General features: G+C 38.7%; 1 protein-coding gene across 1 annotated transcript in view; it reads left to right on the forward strand.

Moving 5' to 3' along the window:
• The window catches only part of XKR4 (XK related 4), a 215,735-nt gene that overhangs the window by 168,475 nt on the left and 29,288 nt on the right, over positions 1-17,972 (forward strand). The gene's annotated exons all lie outside the window — the stretch shown is intronic.

The raw sequence follows: 17,972 nt of genomic DNA on the forward strand, positions 1-17,972 counted from the left end.
ATTTTAGAAAAAGAAAGCTAATTTTTGAAAAAGGAAGCTTCTGAAGACTATTTACTGTTAAAATGACTACAATATAATCTATGAAAATCTGTGGCATTCCTTTACATTTTTCCCGTGAAATTTTTCCTGAATTAAAAAATTGGTTGTGTGTTCCTATGCCAATACAGCTTGCTTAAGATCAAAATATTGGGTCATAAATTCTTCCATTGCAGTAATAGAGAATTTTAATTTCCTTTTCTAAAGGCTTTTTAGCTTTCCTTATCTACTCTCTGGGGCATGGCTTGCAGATGATGCTTGTGTTTCCTACCACACCATGGAGATGCAGCAACCCAGCCTGGTTCCAGAAGTCATCACCAAAACAGGATTGCAGAACTAGTAAATAATATTAACAGAATTGTAAATTAAGGACAAAATTGAGCAAAAGTATATTACATACAAACTTAATTTCACAAAGATTGTTAAAAGACAATGACACTATGCCCACTCCAATAAATATGCCAATAAATAAGTCTGAGAAGTAAAATTTTGGTTGAGGAAGGACATTAATTTTCTCTCTTTTATATCTGAGTCATTATAGCAAGTAGGAACTGGAGGGAAAATTTATCTGTGTCTTTAGATATTAGAGGAGTTTTTGTCTCTGTTGAAAAAATTACTTCAGATGGTTCGCTGCAAGATTTTTCTATGCAGTCATCAAAATAAGCTGACTATGCTGATTAGTGTTACAAACATAAAGGTAAAAGGCTGCTTAGGAAATACAGTTTGTATGCAGTCTTCTGCACATTGAAACTTTGGGATATGATTGAAGACAACTTTGGTTAAATGTACATTTCAATATTAAAATTTACAATCAAGCTGGCAATTAAATCATCCCTCAGTTTTTCCTTTTAATTAAAAAATCATATTTTAAATAGATATCTCTTGTGTTTCTATGCACAACAGAAAAATGTGGATAACATTCCTTGCACTTTTGTAAAAGTTTTACAAGGTTGGGGTAAAATCCCAGTGTGGTGGGTTAACCCTGGCCAGCAGCCAAATACCCACACAACCATTTACTCACTCCTCTTCCCTCCTCCAGTAGCACAGGGAAGAGAACAGGAGGAGTAAACCCAAGGAAACTCCTGACAGTTGAGATAAAGACAGCTTAATAAGTGAAGCAAAGGGCAGAAAACCTATACTGATGCTGCTGCAGACAATCACTCACCAGCTTCCAAAAGCAAAGTGATGCCCAGCCAGTCTCTGAGCAACAGCCACCTTGGAAGCCAAAATCCCTTCAGATCCCCATACTGTGAACTGTCCCCTTGTTCTGGTGACATCTGTGTTGGGTAGCTCTGTGTTGGAGGCAAAACATGGGAAAACCACGAAAGGCAGGTCCATATTGACACAAGTAGGGGCTGTGATGGAGCCCTGGGAAACTGACACCACGTTCCTGTGGGGGCAGTGACACTGAAGGCACATTCAATCTCTGGACAGGATTTAAGAGGGGAGACAAGGTGCAGTGGTGCTAGAAGCCAGGAGAGGGAGTCTGAGCCCAGGAGGAGGAAAGAACTATGGGAAGAATCCTCCTCACCTGCTTCCTTGGTGGTGGGACACATGATGGGGACAGCAGAAAAGCCAGACTCGGGTCATTCCCCCACAGGGTGTACCTTCCACCCTTACCCAACAGCCAGGGTGCCAGCATCTCACCTAAAACCAAAACCATCTGATTTTCAGTGGTCTCATCAGCCACACAACAGTAAGTGTGTTTTACACTTGGGCTATCAATTACTGTGACCCTCTTGCTTGTTAACATCAGATGTGCTGTATTGAAGTGCATGCATATCTGCTGAAATTTTAAGTCTTTAAATAGTTTGTGTATGTATCTATATATATATACACACGTGATTAATTGTACCAGTGACTACATCAATCTATTTTTATCCAGTCCTATGATTCAATAGACATGCACCCTCAGTTTCCTGCTGACATACACAGATGTAATCAAAATGAGAGCAACTCTTTGCCCAAATGGTTCAGGTGTGAATGCATGCAATTTTGGCACTGCATTTCTTTAATTCTCTCTACTATAGCTATGAAATAATGCCTAAACAGTTCATGAATTGAAAATAGTATGCATAGTGCGGTAACTTTTGGAAAATGAGACCAAGATCAAGGATCATCAATTTGTTCTTTTGGTTTGTATTTGTCTTAAACCAAATGCTCTTAGTGAGGCCATTTCTAAGTGTTCAAAGTTCAGGCCGGAGCCTGCTTTTGAAAATTATAATTTGGTTTTCAAGGCAGGTATCATCCTTATGTCAAATTTATTTTGAGACTTTAAATGTTCATGCATTGATCTCTGGAACCACTTTATCCTCTTGAGTTTCCCTACTATTCTCCTTCTTGAACCCTCAGTGATAGTTATCTTTTTCCTGACGTCAACATGTGATCCCTTTGAAACTATGAGCAGCTTAAAAATCAATTTTACTGGTGCCTGGGTGAGGGCTGAAGAGCAAAGAGGAAACAGTTTGAGACCAGCTGAGAAATACCTACAACTGGTTTCTAATCTTCTTTATTTTGTCTTGCCCCTCACAAGACAGCCGTCACTTGAGTGCTGCACGTTTTTTCCTAACTACTGTTGTAGATAATGAGTTTGACCTCACTTTGGTTGCCCTTGTGATGGTGATGTGAGTTTGTTGAGGTTTGTGAGGTTTGTGAGGAGCGATCACTTGTGTACAAGCAGTGGTGGGAGGGAGCTCAGTTCAGGGTATTTGCTGGAGGCCCTCTAGGGCAGGCCCCTGCCCCTCAGCAGGCTGAACATGTGTTCTAAAAGCTGGAGTGCTTTAGCAGTATCGTAAATGCATGAAATCATGCTGCTTCATTTTGGGGGACTACAAATCATGGTACTTAACACCATGTTGCACATTTATTCTTACTGAATGGCCCCAGTCAAAACTAGCTTTATTCCAAGCAGACTGGGAAATGAGGCACCAAGATGCAGAACAGCTGACCTTTCAGACATGCCCACCCACTCCCAGTTGAAGCCTGGGTGCACAGAAATGGGTTGGGTTGGTGCTGGCCTTTGCAGAAGTCAGGTGAGGTCAGTGTGGGGTAAAGGAGTGTTTTGTACCCCTTCACATATGATAACTTCACTCATTTCTTCTCTGTGTCCCTTAAGCTGTTGAGGAATATATTGCAATACGTTGGATGTCAGCCTTGGAGCACTGCCTTGTTCCTGGATTTCCTAAGGTTTCTATGACTTTGTTGGTCTTTTGCTTTTCAAAAAGGACAAATTTTCACCGTTCCACACCTTCCCCTCACACAGCAGACAAAAGTAAATGAAATTCCTGTGTTTTGGTAGCATTTGACACCCACTGCAGGGTTATGTTGGGTCACCTTTGAAAAGTAGTGACAGCAAAGTTTCTAGGAGACTGATGTACTCAGGATTTTTTTTAATGTCATTTTTATTTAATCTCTATTTCCTGTCTACCATGTCCTGTAGGGCAAACCTCAAAAAACACAAACTTGTCATTAGCCCAGAAGGCCTATTCTCAGATGAAAACACATATTAAATGTTTTGGAATTATGATAAATTGTGGAGCTGAGGGCAGACAAGTGTGCACATAATGTTTCGATTATTTTCGTCCTCTTTAAATGAAGGCTTGATGAGAATCAATGTCAGTGTCCTCGCCCTTGCAAGAAGAAAGACAGGACTTTACCCAGAAGAGTGAAGGTAGTCAGTGCCTCCAAATGGGAAAAGTTAAGACACAGAGTATGTATGTAAGGAATACCAGACCTAAGGCAAAGGCACATTGTGCCCACCCACTCTCTGAACACAGATAAAGATGTGATTTTTCACCTGTGTTACTTTATTGAAAGGATGTCAGAAACTTTCATAGGAAGGCAGGCAAAACTGGCTATACTTTCCAAAAACAACTGAAAGAAACTGAGCGAAGTATAGCCACAGAAAAGAAAAAAAAGGAAGTGATAGTTACATACATATTTCTCCATTAAATTAAGCTTCCACATTTGTTTTTTATTGATTGATAAATCTTTACAATTTGCCAGATTTTTAGCTGGTATTTATTCATACCATAATGTAATGGTATCTGGTTCTCTGAATATGTATTTTATATGAATAATCTCTTGTTGTAGTAAGAAAAATTCTGCCTAGTAGATTTGAATCTTCTTTTAATACAAATACTTTAGTTCCAGCTTGATACAGAAATATCTACACATGATAGTCTGTTTCACTTGAATATACATAGTCTAAATACATTTTCTTAGCCTTGGGGAGAATGAAGAAAAGTAAATCTTTGATTCCTTTCTTTATTACTAATGTTCCAGCTGCTCTGTTAAGTTGGAGAAAAAAATCAAGTGAGAAATGTGTGAAGTCCCAAATGTACCATCTTAAAAAGAAGTTATGACAGTTCAAATTCATTAAATGAACAAATAGTAATAGCTGTTTCTGTGGTGGTGTACCTGGTAAAATCCGTGTATCTGTTTCAGAATGAACTTTAAAAGCATTTTGCAAAAGCCAGGCAAAAATTGTCATAAAGCTTTTTGATGCTGCCCTTTCCATGCTATCATGCAATCCAGTATTTTGAGTGTACTTTGCTATGGATTTGCTTAAGGAGATGCAGTGAACCATACAAAAAATTTGTACTCCACTTTGTTATGCTAAGCATAAGTTTGTCTCCAGAAAGTTTACAGTGCAGATCAGGCTGAGCTTTGTGTGGCCTGGTGTGACTGTTAGTATTAATCTTTCCTTTACACATTTCAGTTTTTCTACTATAACTTGGAAATTATGGCTATAATAACACACAAAGGTGTTCTCTTTCTTTCTGTTTTTTCTCTCTTGCTCTTCCTTTCCCAAGACCTCTTTTTCTGCTCATACAAAGCTAAATTACAAGATGGTATCTGATGGATATCAGCATCTTTCACAGCAGCTCCATTTCAATTGCAGATGCTGCCTACCAGGGTAAAGCTGACATTCATGTTTGTGAACAGACAAGAACAGTTTTAAGTTAAGGAATAACTGAATTAATAACTGGTAGTAAGGTAAGTTGTAATTGGTGGTTCACATGCAGGTAAAAAAAAAAAAACTAGCTTCTATGAGCCTGTAAACTTCTTATTGAGCAGAAAATGATACTGAAGATAAGCTTAGAAGGGCACAGGACTGCTGCCCTTAATACCCAGGTTTTCTTTGTTATTTCATCAGAGATTTATCGTGTGATCCTGGGCAAGCCATTCAATTTCAGTGCATCTCTTTCTTCATCTGAGAAGGTGAGGATGAAGGATGAAGCATGCCTGCCTTATGTGATGGGAAAGGAACACTGGTAATTTGTACCCCAAGCATCATGGGACAGTCTGTTAGAATTGAGAATTGATATTTATTTTTCTCTTAATTCCAGAATTTTTTCCTTCTCTTGAAGTACAATGCACACAAGCACAACAAGGCAATTATTTCCTAATATATCCAAGATAGTTATATGCACGTGTAGTACTGCACAAGTGTGTCTGTAGAGATCAGCTTCATCGACTGTCTAATTTCATATAATCAGAGATGCATAATCCGGATCTCTCCACACCCTTGTTATGGATTCTGGCCCTCTAAAAGCTTCTAAAACATTTAACTCTTCTCACTATGGAGTAAGCTAAGAAATGTAAGCAACACCATAGCAAACACTCTGTACAGAGTAATTTTTGCGTGGGATAAACCTCTCGAGCAGTGATATCTTTGCATGCTGACAGATATAAATACACAAAAATATAGACTGTACATATGGAGAGGGATAGACACAATCTCTAGTAATGAAGTTCCTTGCATCGCTTATCCAGTGGTTATTAATGAAAAGAGTGTAATACCACAGTATTTCTTCTTCATGTGTTTTTCAGGGTTGAAAGTATTGTGTTGCATTTGCTCACATAATACACCCTAAGTGCGTGATCCTGGGGATAAATAACACACTTCCATATCTGTTTCATCCATAGCAGAGCCAGTTCAAGCATTCCCTGACTTTCATGTCAATCACAGAGTCACTGGGGTTGGAAGTGACCTCTGCTCAAAACAAAGGTGTCCATATGGTCACACCAGGTTGCTGAAGAATTTATCCAGTCAGATACTGAACATTTCTGGAGGTGGGGACTGTAAAACCACCACCCTGGGCAGCCTGTCTACTGCCTTACTGTCCTCATGGGGAAATAGGTTTTTAGTTCTGTTCTGTGTTTCAACTTAACATCATTGCCTTCATCCTTCCCCCTTGCACTTCTGTAAAGGGTCTGGCTCCATCTGATTGATTATCTCATCGGTTCTTCAGGCTGAACAAGCCCCAGTCCTACAGCATCTTCTCACATGGTAAGGGCTCCAGTAAACTTCTGCTGAACTCAGCCCAGTTGATTTATGCATCTTGTACTGGGGACTCCAAACTCTACATGTAGATATGAATGTATATATATATATATGTGTGTGTATATGTACATGTGGCTGAACAGGTGCTCCATAAATGGAGTCTCCAGCTCCCTCAATTTACTTCTAATGACTGTACTTCTAATGACACTGTGCTGGCTTCTAATGACACTGCTCAGGATGCCATTCAACCAGGAAACATGGGGTTTATGTCCCACTTACATCTGCCATGGTCCTCTGGGCCTCTTCATTGGGGCTACTCCCCCACCAGTCTCTCACCAGTGTGCATTGCTGCCAGCCATTCTTCCTTTTCAGGGGCAGGACTATGCTGTTCACACTGAATTTCATAAGTTTCCTGTTGTCCTGTTTCTCCAGCCTGTCCAGGAAGCAGCCCTGCCTTGGAGCAGATTGGCTGGCCCCTCAGTTTGGTGCCATCAGCTGATCTGATGAGTGAGCAGTGTTGCCTCCTCCACATGACTGACAAAGATACAAAGGTCCCAGGACAGACCCCTGTGGGCTCTGCTTCCCACCAGCCTCCAGGCAGAACACAACCCATTAACCACCAACCTCTGGGCCCAGCCATCCAGCCATCACTCTCTCTTTGTGCAGAACCAACCCTGCTGAAGAATAACATGGACAGAAACAGCTTTGCCTGGATGACACAACTGATCCAGTTTGCTGCAGAGCCATGATTTCAGATGTGCCATGACAACACTGGGGGAGGTGTGGAGGTGTAAACCAATTCAAGGCAAGGAGGGTGGCAACTTCTTAAACCAGTTTAAGTGGCGCCATTTAATGTATGAACTAGTGGCATACACTAAATGTTAAAATTTTATATCACTTATACCACACAAAAATGCATAAGAAGTTGGCTTATCTGTGGGTTTGTAAAAGTTTTCTACAGCTTCCTAGACAAAATATTTGTATATTCAGGGAGAAAATTACGTACTTGCAGCAATTAATATTTTAACCAACAGTCTAGTGCATGCAGTTACAGTAACAGAGTACGATTTGCATTTCTCTTGGTCTGTGTTGTACTCTTTCTTCATTTCTTATGTTATTGTTTCTTCTCAAGTGAAATTAATATGCAAACAGACAAAGTTTGGAGGAGAAGGTTGTTAGATTATTTAAACATTTGTCCAGAGTAAAAGAGGAAGTCCACAGCACAACTGTGAAATCTGTACAAAACTCCCGGAACCTACTTGCAGTGCCTTAATGATTATGATTTTTATAAGTGCCCAAAGATATGTTCATCCATGTACTACCTCAATAAGAAACAAGAGAAACCAAACCCCCACCACTGTTTGTTTTATAAACCAAGCCTAAAAGGTTTTAAAACCTAAGAAATTAAAAAAGAGCAAAAGATCTGCCATGCTTTGTGCTTCTAACCTACTAGAATATACAAGCTACTTTATGTTTATAATAAAAAATTACTTGGGATTAGATTTTTGCTTCCTTTTAATTCAAGTAAATGTTCCAGAAACGTTTTCTGCATAACATGTACTTCAAAGTTCTCTTTTTTTTTCTTTTTTTTTTTTTTGTGGGGAAGTGTCAATTGAGGACTGCTACTGTGTGGTTTATAGAGCATATGAGGATCACAGTTCTAAGAATGGCATGCAATCCACCTCTTTCTTGTCTTAATTAATTTCAAATAACATTGGAGCATGATGCTCCGAGGATATAAGTGGTATTGCTGTGTACAAGGGTATTGTTTTCCTCTACAAACTTACCCTAAAGTAAATTATTTTCTTAAAGAAGTAGCAGGTTTTACAACTTGCAGCTAAGAACTCTAAGTATTAAGGAGATGAAGGAAAAGGTTACAAAAGTGTACTGGGCAGAAGGCAGTGCATGCATCACTTTCTCCTTAAGCTTTAGCATAGAAATCCCAGTGCCCCATGTGCCTCTATATGCACGGTAAACTCAGAAATTAGTCTGACATATTTAAATGGTACATTTGAGCTCATCTTACTAGTCTGTGTGAACTCTCTGAAGAGATCAAGAGAGCTTGCTCAGATCATAAACTCAATACCAATACTTTAATGCCTGACAGCAGTTCTGCTTAAGTCCTATTGATCAGTCTTGTGATGTGATTGCACTCCACTGTGTTACCCAAACCCTTTATGGTACACATGCTCCTGTCCCATGCTAATAAACTCGTCAGGTCACTTGTTGCAACAGCTTCAGCATCACCTCCAAACTGCACCCCTTCAGGTCTAAACCTGTTGTTTCTTTCAGCAATGTCTGGGTGCCTCCCAGAGTGGGGGTGGTTGTAATCATGCACCCCCGCCCGCGTTGTACCACTTGCAATTTCTTCTTCTTGCACATTTATCTAAGGACAGAGGTGCAAAAGTGCTACAGCAATGGGAGATGTAACTTTCCAGTTCAGAATCATAGTGACACATTTACTAACAAATGCAAGTTTGGCACTTACTTGTTTTTTCGCATGGTCTTTCTTAGTGCTCTTTCCCATTTCTTATCTCTACTCTGTAATTCACCAGGTTCTGTTGTTAAATTATGATTCCCATATGTTGTTTTCTCATGAAAATCAATCCAGTTCTCTAGATTACATGCAAGACATTTAATGACAAACATATTTTGTAATATCTGTAGATTAGACCCTTTATTTTCCTTCACTTTTGTATATGTTAGTCATTAGCTCAGCAGAAGTATTAAAAACTATTAATTATTATTCAGTGATCTATGTAGGAAAATGATGGGGGTTCTGTCATAGGAACCTGAGGCACTGCACCTGATGAAACTGAAGGTCATGTTAGACCAATAATTCATTGTTGACTGTGACCAGTGGGAGAGATACTTACGGAAAATGTGTAGGAAATATTGTTCCCTCCTGTTGGCAGGTTCTCCTCTGTGTTGCTCAACAGGAGTATGGGAATCAGTCATCATCAATTGAAACAAGAGATGTTCTGGCTGTATGTATGAGGGAACAAAAAGTTCATCAAGAAGACAATTAATCATGGAACAGATTGTCCAGAGAGGTTGTGAACCCTTCCTCCTTGGAGATTATCAAATGGCTTGAATCTCTTGGCTTGTATTCAGTGTTGATGCTGCTCTGAGCAAGAGTTTGACTAGGTCACCCAGGCCCCTCATTGATTCTAGAAACCTAGTAGGAGTAATTGTCTCTTTTGCAATCAGAGAGCTATCACATCTCTGAGCAGTTCTCGCCCTGATTGCACGTGTCTAAATCTGTTTTTCATGAAATGAACAGCTGCAGTTTTGTTTGTTCTAAAGGCAACAGTATTTAGACTATAATTTCATAGAATTTTATTCAGCCAAAGACCGTGATTATTTTTATTCAAACATTGGCTCAAATGTCACCTTTAGATGCATGGACTGACAGCTGTAGCTATATAACAGAAATCAGTGACATTTCAAATACACCTTCTGTGCCAATAAGTGTTCTTGGTTAAAAAGTTTTAATTATGGCCCCTTGGAGCAATTATTTTCCGTAGTTTTGTGAGATGCATCTGCTATAGGTATTTGCCCTGCTTTCTGCAATAATGCAATATCCTTTTGTTGATGATATGAACGCCCAGTAATTGCATCCTGTTTCTCTCTTTATTCACGTGTCCATGGACTTTAGTAACAATAAGTACTTAAGCATTATTAAGTTCATTGCACATTCAAAATAATCTACAAACATTTTGAGGTTTTTTTGTATTTTCTTTTGTTGATGTGGTGCTTTGAATTTCTAGAGCAAGCTAGAAAATAACTGCAGAGAGGTGCCTTGGCAATTAAAGCTAGGACCAGAAGCCCTACTCAGTGTGAAAAAACATGTATGCCCCATCCAGTAGTTCTGGCAAGGCTAAAGCAGAGTACAACTGATTTGTGTGTAAGCATAGGATGTTGTGAACCTTAATTCCAGAGGAGATCACTTCAAAATATTTTGCATAGTGAAGGGAATAATTTAAGGAAAGGATTCTGTTCATGTATATTGATTTCAGACTTCAAGTAAAGATGAAGTCTGAAATCAATTTGTTTTTGAAAATAAACTGTGAAGCTAAAGGTGTACAATGTCTGCCAGATCTCAAAGGATATGAGCCCACTGACAATCCAGGTATAGTTCCTTTCTTTTGGTGGAACTTGACTTGAGATAACTAAACTAAGAGATTTCCTGTCATGTTTGATGAACAGAATGCAAAAATCATTTGTCCTTTACAGTGTCCTAGGAGGCAAAGAAGGAATTTCAGAGACTGTCCAACATGACTTTGATGAGAAAGTAATTAAAGTCACTGAGCTGTCCACATGTTTGAGTCAGATAACAATTTAATTGACTGTAATGGTCCCTGTGCTGAAGGACAGTAATCAGAAGATAGATGTGGCCAAAACTAAATTTGCTAAGAGAAATTTTATTGGCATTTTTAGCCAATAGTAATAAGTCAAAAAGTTAATTTTACTTTACACAAGAGCTAAGTAGGCTGTGCTGTGCTAATTTGTGAAGAAAAATGAGAACATAACTCAGTATCTGGATGGTTTTATCTTTTTTCATGTTAATAACCTTCTATTCTTAGTTTACAGTTACTATTATCACCTCCTTCATTTTGCTGTGGGAATCACATGTGCATCAGTATACACCTCAATAGTTCTTTGCAAAAAGTGACTTTGCAAGTCCTGCTGATGGGCCATCAAACCTACACCACAGACTCATCACAGCATACAGTGGTGTTTAGGAGCTCATCTCCTCCCTCTCCAGGATGGTTAGAAACTAATTTTAACTATAGATAATTTTGTAATTTGCAGGCAAAGAAGTCAGTTTGACATACTCCTCTTAGCCTGATTGAATTAATTTTAAATGCTTTGGCAGCTTTTCACCATGCTGCTGTTAAAAGAATTGCAGATAATGACACAATTTACAGCTGATCTCAATCCTTCCTCGAAAGGAAGAAAATAGCAACCCCCTACAATAACCACAGCCAACCTAATTCTTTGTGCAGCTTTAATTGCTTCTTTCCTCCCCCTAGATTTTTGTCAATTTAGGCTCACATGGTTATTTTGGGGTGTAAAGTAACCAAGCATACATATTCTGATTTTTTAACAGCTCTAGGTTTTCTGGGTGCGCTTAAAAACCACAGACATTTTCCAATTCCTACATAATTTTTTACAAGATTTGATGCTCTCAGATAACATTGAGAAGTTCCTTCATTGAACTACCTAGATAGTCCATTTCCTTCTCCAATAACGTTATTTTAGAGGAGTCAGCGTGACACAGTGTGAATCCGACCATAAAACATCTGTCCTGTTTTCCTTTATTGCAGTTCCATGCAGTCGTCATTCATGACCAACCAGTCTAAGCTGAGCAAAGAACACAACACCAGAGCACCACCACAGCCTTTACCCAAATGCTCCTTGAGCCTCTAACAAACCTGAAAGGAGTGTTACTTTTTCAGCTTGTGCATCATATAAATAATTGATTATTCTTTTCTCAGTCTTCCAGCACCTCTAAACAATGGCTAGGAGGGCACAGCGAGGCAGGTTACTGCTCCCCATTCTTCCCTTGTATCAGCTGGGAAAAACATCTGGGTTTGCCCCTGAAACTCAGTGCATGTTGGAGTATTATGATCATAGTTCTCTGTCAGTCAGCGGTGTGTCAGTCCTAGGAAAGCTTTTTCCCCTTACAAAGGCAAAAGAGCACCAAGACAATTTTCTATGAACCAGGGTTCAGACCTAAATTTCAGGTGCACAATTCTCATGGTTGCTGAAGTAAGACAGTAATGTCACTTTTAAGAATATCCTGAATTTAAATTGCTGGCAGCAAAAGCAGTACACTTTTAATTTGTACGTTAAGTTGATTGGATTTGAAACAAACAAACCGGGACCCTTACTTTTCTTGCAATATTCTTCTTCCAGTACCTTTGCAGCAAAGAACCATTCTTAAGGCACCATTTTTAAATAAATTCACAGTCAGCATGCACCATTTTTAAAGCAATCCACAGTCAGCATGTAAATAGTCAGCCTGTAATTTAATTTGCATATAAACTAATCATTTGCACACTTAAGCAGTAGAAGGGCACATACACAAGCTTTTTTATATCTTAAGTGATGCTGACAACTTCTGGGTTCATAAATTTGTCATTGAAATTCAGCCTGTAACCATGAAATAAATCTCAAAGCAACCTATTCATTTCTGCCCCCTCCTGAAGCTGATCACTCACATTTGTGCTGTTGTAGCTACTTATGGCATTACCCTCAAAACTGGATAACTTATATGATCAAGGTTTTTAAACTCCTGTTTCTCTCAAAGCCTTCCTTCATAATATATTTCTGAAGATGAGGTGAAGATCAAGGTGTATGAGGGAGACAGAAGAGGTAGAAGATAAGCCAGCTACTGAGTAAAAAGTACATGGGATATTTACCCATTAAATGCAAAAGCTTTTTAAAAGCAAAAAAAAAATATAACCAATTAAAATACAAACCAATCTTTAAATTGGACCTAGCACTCCATGGTCAGTTCTTTGTAGATGACCATATTGATCTTTCAAGTCTGTATTTCTCCTTTAGACTCTGCTTCAGCAAAATCCTTTAACAAATTGTTAGCCTTAGGTATTTGAATGCTTTTATTGGAGTTTATTATAAATAAAATACAACTCACTTCAAATACTTTCCTAAATGTGGGTATATTTGATTGTTTTAAGTTATATATTCATCTATGCATTCAGCTGAATCTGGGCACTTGTAATTGTCCATGTTAGAGACTATATAGCTGATAAATACTTTCGATCACATCTTATGGAATGAAAGCTCCTTTCTCAGTCTTAATGATGGCATTTTAAGAGAAGTGCAGGACAAGACAGGAAAGGAAATTTAAGACCTTTTGATATAAGAAGGCCACCAGTAACATTTCTAGTGTTTTACTTGGTAAAAGTAATCATAAAATAAGAATTTCTCAGGATGTTGAGAATATCAAAAAATCAACATTTAAAATGTGTTTAGATGTGCACATGGCTGCTATCTAGATGTGCACATGACTACTATCTTGAAATAAGTGTAATGACATAGCCTTAGATGAGAAACTTGGCAGAAATAAATTCCTCACTTAGGATTTTATCAGCAACTCTTAATATCTGTAGTGACCATTACGTGGCTGCAAACTATTGAGTCTGTCTGCAAAGAGCCTGGTTGATCAGAGTCTTCCCAGCACTATCAAATAAGCTCTTAGAAGTGAGCCTGACATTCCTTTAAAAATGCACTAGAGAGATTGAATGTTATCTGTGAATGGTGTAACCTTCATTGAGCAATGCTGTCTGCTGTGTAAGTCCTGTTAACAGCTGCACTGGCAGTGATGATTCAGCCCAGACGTTTATCTGATCCATGCTCAACAGGTGCATTTGAGCTGTTTCACATCCATGCAGTGCCTAAGTAATGCACTGTCTGTGTTTACATCAGCAGGGGCTGAGAAAATCAAGGTAGCTTCTTTTGTTACCTTGCCAGAGCAAAAGAAAAGGGCTTCCTCTGCAAAGGCATTGCTAACCCACAGTGGGCCAGCTGTAGAGGAGTGAGGGAAGGAGAACTTAGCCAGTTCTCACACAAGAGTTGGGAAAATGGCTGATCCCTAGGGCGTTATTACTGAGCCTCGTGCAACACCCATTTGTGCCAACTTAACCTCTGGCCTGGCCTTCACAGGGAACCTTGCTATTAAAGGGGGTTTCTGGGGGTGGAAGAATGGATGGATAGAGGCCCCAAGGCTTATGCCAGCCACTCTGTGCATTGCCCCAGTGTTGCAGTGGCTTGCAGAAAGGTGGGCCAGGCTGTGAACACAAGACAAGACAGCGTTGCCCTTTCTTCTGCTTCTGGCAAATGAAAAATGGTTTATTGCCACATGTACTAATCATGCCTTCATCATGCTTACCTCCCAAAATCTCGCTGCGTGTCCACTGTACCTCAAATCACTTCCATAAATCAACTATACTTGTAACTGGGATTTCTAGAAGAGTCTGAAGTAATTTGTTTGAAATTGCACTGAATTACTTCTAACCAAGTAGTGTTAGCAGAACCTTTTAATATTTGTGGAGAAATACCATGCTTACATTTCAACTGCTTTTTCTACTCAAATGTTAGGAAAAGTCCTTTTGAAGTCTCTATACATACTCACTGTTCAGCTTAATTGAAATATTTTGATAAAAGTGAGACCAAATCTTTAGCATTGAGACATTTAACCAGAATATCTAAATTTTCATAGCGCCTCTAAATTGCTTCTAAATCTGACCTAAGTAGTCTGACCCTACTTAGCTTCTAAAATCTGCAGAGGCAAGTGTGAGAAAGACCTAATCCCTAGTAGGCTGTGAATAAATCACTGTAAATAAAATTCACTTACAGTTATGATGTCAGCTGGCAAATACAAGTAATATTATTAGTATTTCTATTTCACATTTAATTGGAATATGTAAGTATTCTTACATAAGAGCCAAAGGTCCTGAAAGACTTTGCAGCAAAAACATCAATCTAAAAATTAACTTGTTTTGGTTTAGACTTCGGTCAATAAAATCTTGTGCATCCCATTAGGCAGAATGTACTAGGAGGTCTTCTTTCAGGTGTGCCTAGTTTAATACAGTGTTGCCTAGCAAATCTGGATTCTTTAGCTGAGGTTGTAGTGTTGTGGTATTGTAGCATGTTCTTTTTGTTTGTTTGGTTTTTTGTTGTTTCAGGGTTTTTTTTTAACGATAGTGTTCCTCAGTTTAAATTCTCAAGGGTTTGGCCAGCATGGATGTCCTTTTGGCAGATCAAAATACTTCAGCTACATAGCACTTCAGTGATAGATAATATATGAAACTTTACCAATGTGAAATGCACGGCTTACACTTTCTTCAGAAACTATACCCAACATAAGAATGTAAACAGGACTGATGCACAAATCCAGCAGAAAACCCTTAGGTAAATTCTTTCTAGTTCTATCACTAAAACAAATGAGTTTTTAGACTCTCGGGTCTCTCTCTGATATACCTTACCACAGGCAAAGTTGATGCCTGTCAGCTGGTGAAAGGTGGCTGTTAGTTTAAGAGCATTTTTCCACACCCTGATGACTATCCGATAGCCAGAATTTAAATCAAACAGAGCTTTGTGCCTTGGGCTGTGCCTCTGCAAACCTTACTGTTTAATTGAGCAACCATATCACAGATCATCCACATTTATTTATTACTTCTTTTAAATATTTACCTGGTACTCAAAGAACATTTGGGAGTTTTTGAATCAAAGAAACATCAGAATTAGAAATTCAACAGATGTTTGTGAGAAAAAATACTTGTCACATGCTTAATTGCTCTTTGCATTTAACTCTTCTTATCTGAAAAGCCTTTTGGCAGTTAAAATTTGCTAAGAGTACAAGACTGTATTAATCCAGACCAGAGAAAAATAATACAATTTGCTGCTACAGTGCTGTTTTTCACATTGATATGTATTTGATGCTTGTAGATAGGACAACCCTGGAATGAATATCAGCTTCAATTTCCATTTAGTATTCCCAATGAATATTGTTTACAATCCAGATACATTATAATGCTTCTCCTATCAAGCCAACTGTTGTATTTTGGGCAACCAGAGGCAGATTTTTCCCTGAGACTATGCTTTTTTCCTGCCATTTAATTAATTCAGAAAATCCCAAGTTCACTGGCCATGAAGCAGCAGTACAAGTTTATGTGTTTGTTGAAGTCATATTCTTGGTGAATTATTACAATGGCAATTGCGAACAGTTTTCCTGTTGCTGTTGCTTCAGTAGCAAGCAGTACTATGTCATCTTGAATATTTCTGCAACTCGTTACTGTCTTTTATTCTTCCTCACAAACTTGCAGATGAATAGTCAGAGAAACTCTCACATGCATTGGCAGTTCCCCACATCAACAATGGTTTGTTTTGCTGCTCACAAATGGACTAAGGAGGCTGGTCCCAGTGGTCATTGGCTGGGCTTTCCTCATTTAGTTATTTTGTAGATAAAATACCTCAGATCTATTCTATCCTCAAAATAGTACTGAAATGATACCAATCTGATTGGAATCTGAATGTAGAATAGAAGTTGCATGACCCATTCACCCATTTCTGGCAGCAGAAGGGACAAGTTACAAACACTGATGCTTGTAGGGCTATGAGAAGCTGTGAACTCTTTCTGTGAAAGGTCTAATGTGGGTGATGTGCTCCTTTTATTGTTCCTTTTTTGTCCTCTGGCAGAACCTAATGAGTTCCTGAGGGTAATTGCTCTCCTGTCATGAGGTCTTTTTAGTATGGATTACAAGCAGATGTGATGTGCTCACAGCTGTGGTGTTCTGTAAGAAGCATGCATAAATCCATCCAGACAGAGATGATAAATGGAGGAAAGCTCATAGAAATAGCAAGGGATCTCACTGATGTTAGCAAACAGGGACAGCACGATTTGCTTCACAGGTATATACAGTATTTTCCTTCTACTTTGGCTGCCTATAACCAACTGCATTTCCTTGTGCTTGCAGGGCATTTAAGCACAGTGTCTAATCTCACATTGTCATTGCAGAGTTCAGTCTCTCACCACACAGCAGGCACAGATACCAAAATAGCTCAGGAAGCAAGACTTCTCCATGTTCTCCCTTTCAAGTAACATGCCAAAACAACAGCTGTTATCATTTCTAAGTTGAGTAATTTAGTACAACTCATTTCTTACTGTTGCAGCTGGTATTGCTGATGTACTGCAACTCCATTGGTACAGGTTTGTGCATTTGGCAAAATGTTCTTCATTATGAACTTCTGAGCTCTAGACTGCATCTCCTATGTGATTAAGGTCTGTGTTGTCTTATAAACTCTCTGGAAAACTCATCTTTGCATAAGTTTCTTATAGAGAGATCTAGACATAGTGACTAGGATTTTATTTCATTTATTTGTCACAGCATTTATTGTTGGCTGAGGGAGACACTAGATTGATTGGGAGATTAAATGACATGAAAATACCCTGATCACGGGACAGAAACTTACTTGTGCTAAGAATCTAAATAATGCAATATTTAGTAATTCTTCACAACAAAACAATGAATCCTATGTAAGTTTTTGATAGAAGCAAGCTCTATCAGCTAGGTGAAAGATGCATTTATGACCCATGAATCAGAGTTGGCCTGGCCATCAATTACTGGCAAACGGAGAAGCAGAAAACCTAGACTTTATATAAGATATCTTTAGTGATATTATATTGAAATGGGTCAGGGTTTGTCCATTAGTAAAAAGGCTCCTATTGACCCACTTGGTCACCATAAAGCAGAAAACTTCCCCTACACTATCTATTACATCATTCAGACAGTAAATTGCTCAGAAATATACCATTTCCCCTATTGGCAAAATGTATTATTTTTTATAAGATGAAAATTGATGTGCTGATCAAGGTGCTGCCATAACTAAGGTGAGCATTGTAGTCTATTCAAAGAGCAAACCCTTCAGCCTCCATACAACAGAGCTGTATTATTTCCAGCAACACAGATTTTTCCAGGTAGAAGGTTGCTTCATTGTTTTTTTCCCTAAGTCACAGCCAAGGATTACTGAGGTAAGGTGTTTTCTCAGCATTCGTTGCTACATGCTGTAACAGTGCAAGATACTGAATACTGAATATGTCTTTTCTTTTCTGTAT

Source organism: Zonotrichia leucophrys, chromosome 2, assembly GCF_028769735.1.
Source record: "Zonotrichia leucophrys gambelii isolate GWCS_2022_RI chromosome 2, RI_Zleu_2.0, whole genome shotgun sequence".
NCBI classification, from domain to species: Eukaryota; Metazoa; Chordata; class Aves; order Passeriformes; family Passerellidae; genus Zonotrichia; species Zonotrichia leucophrys.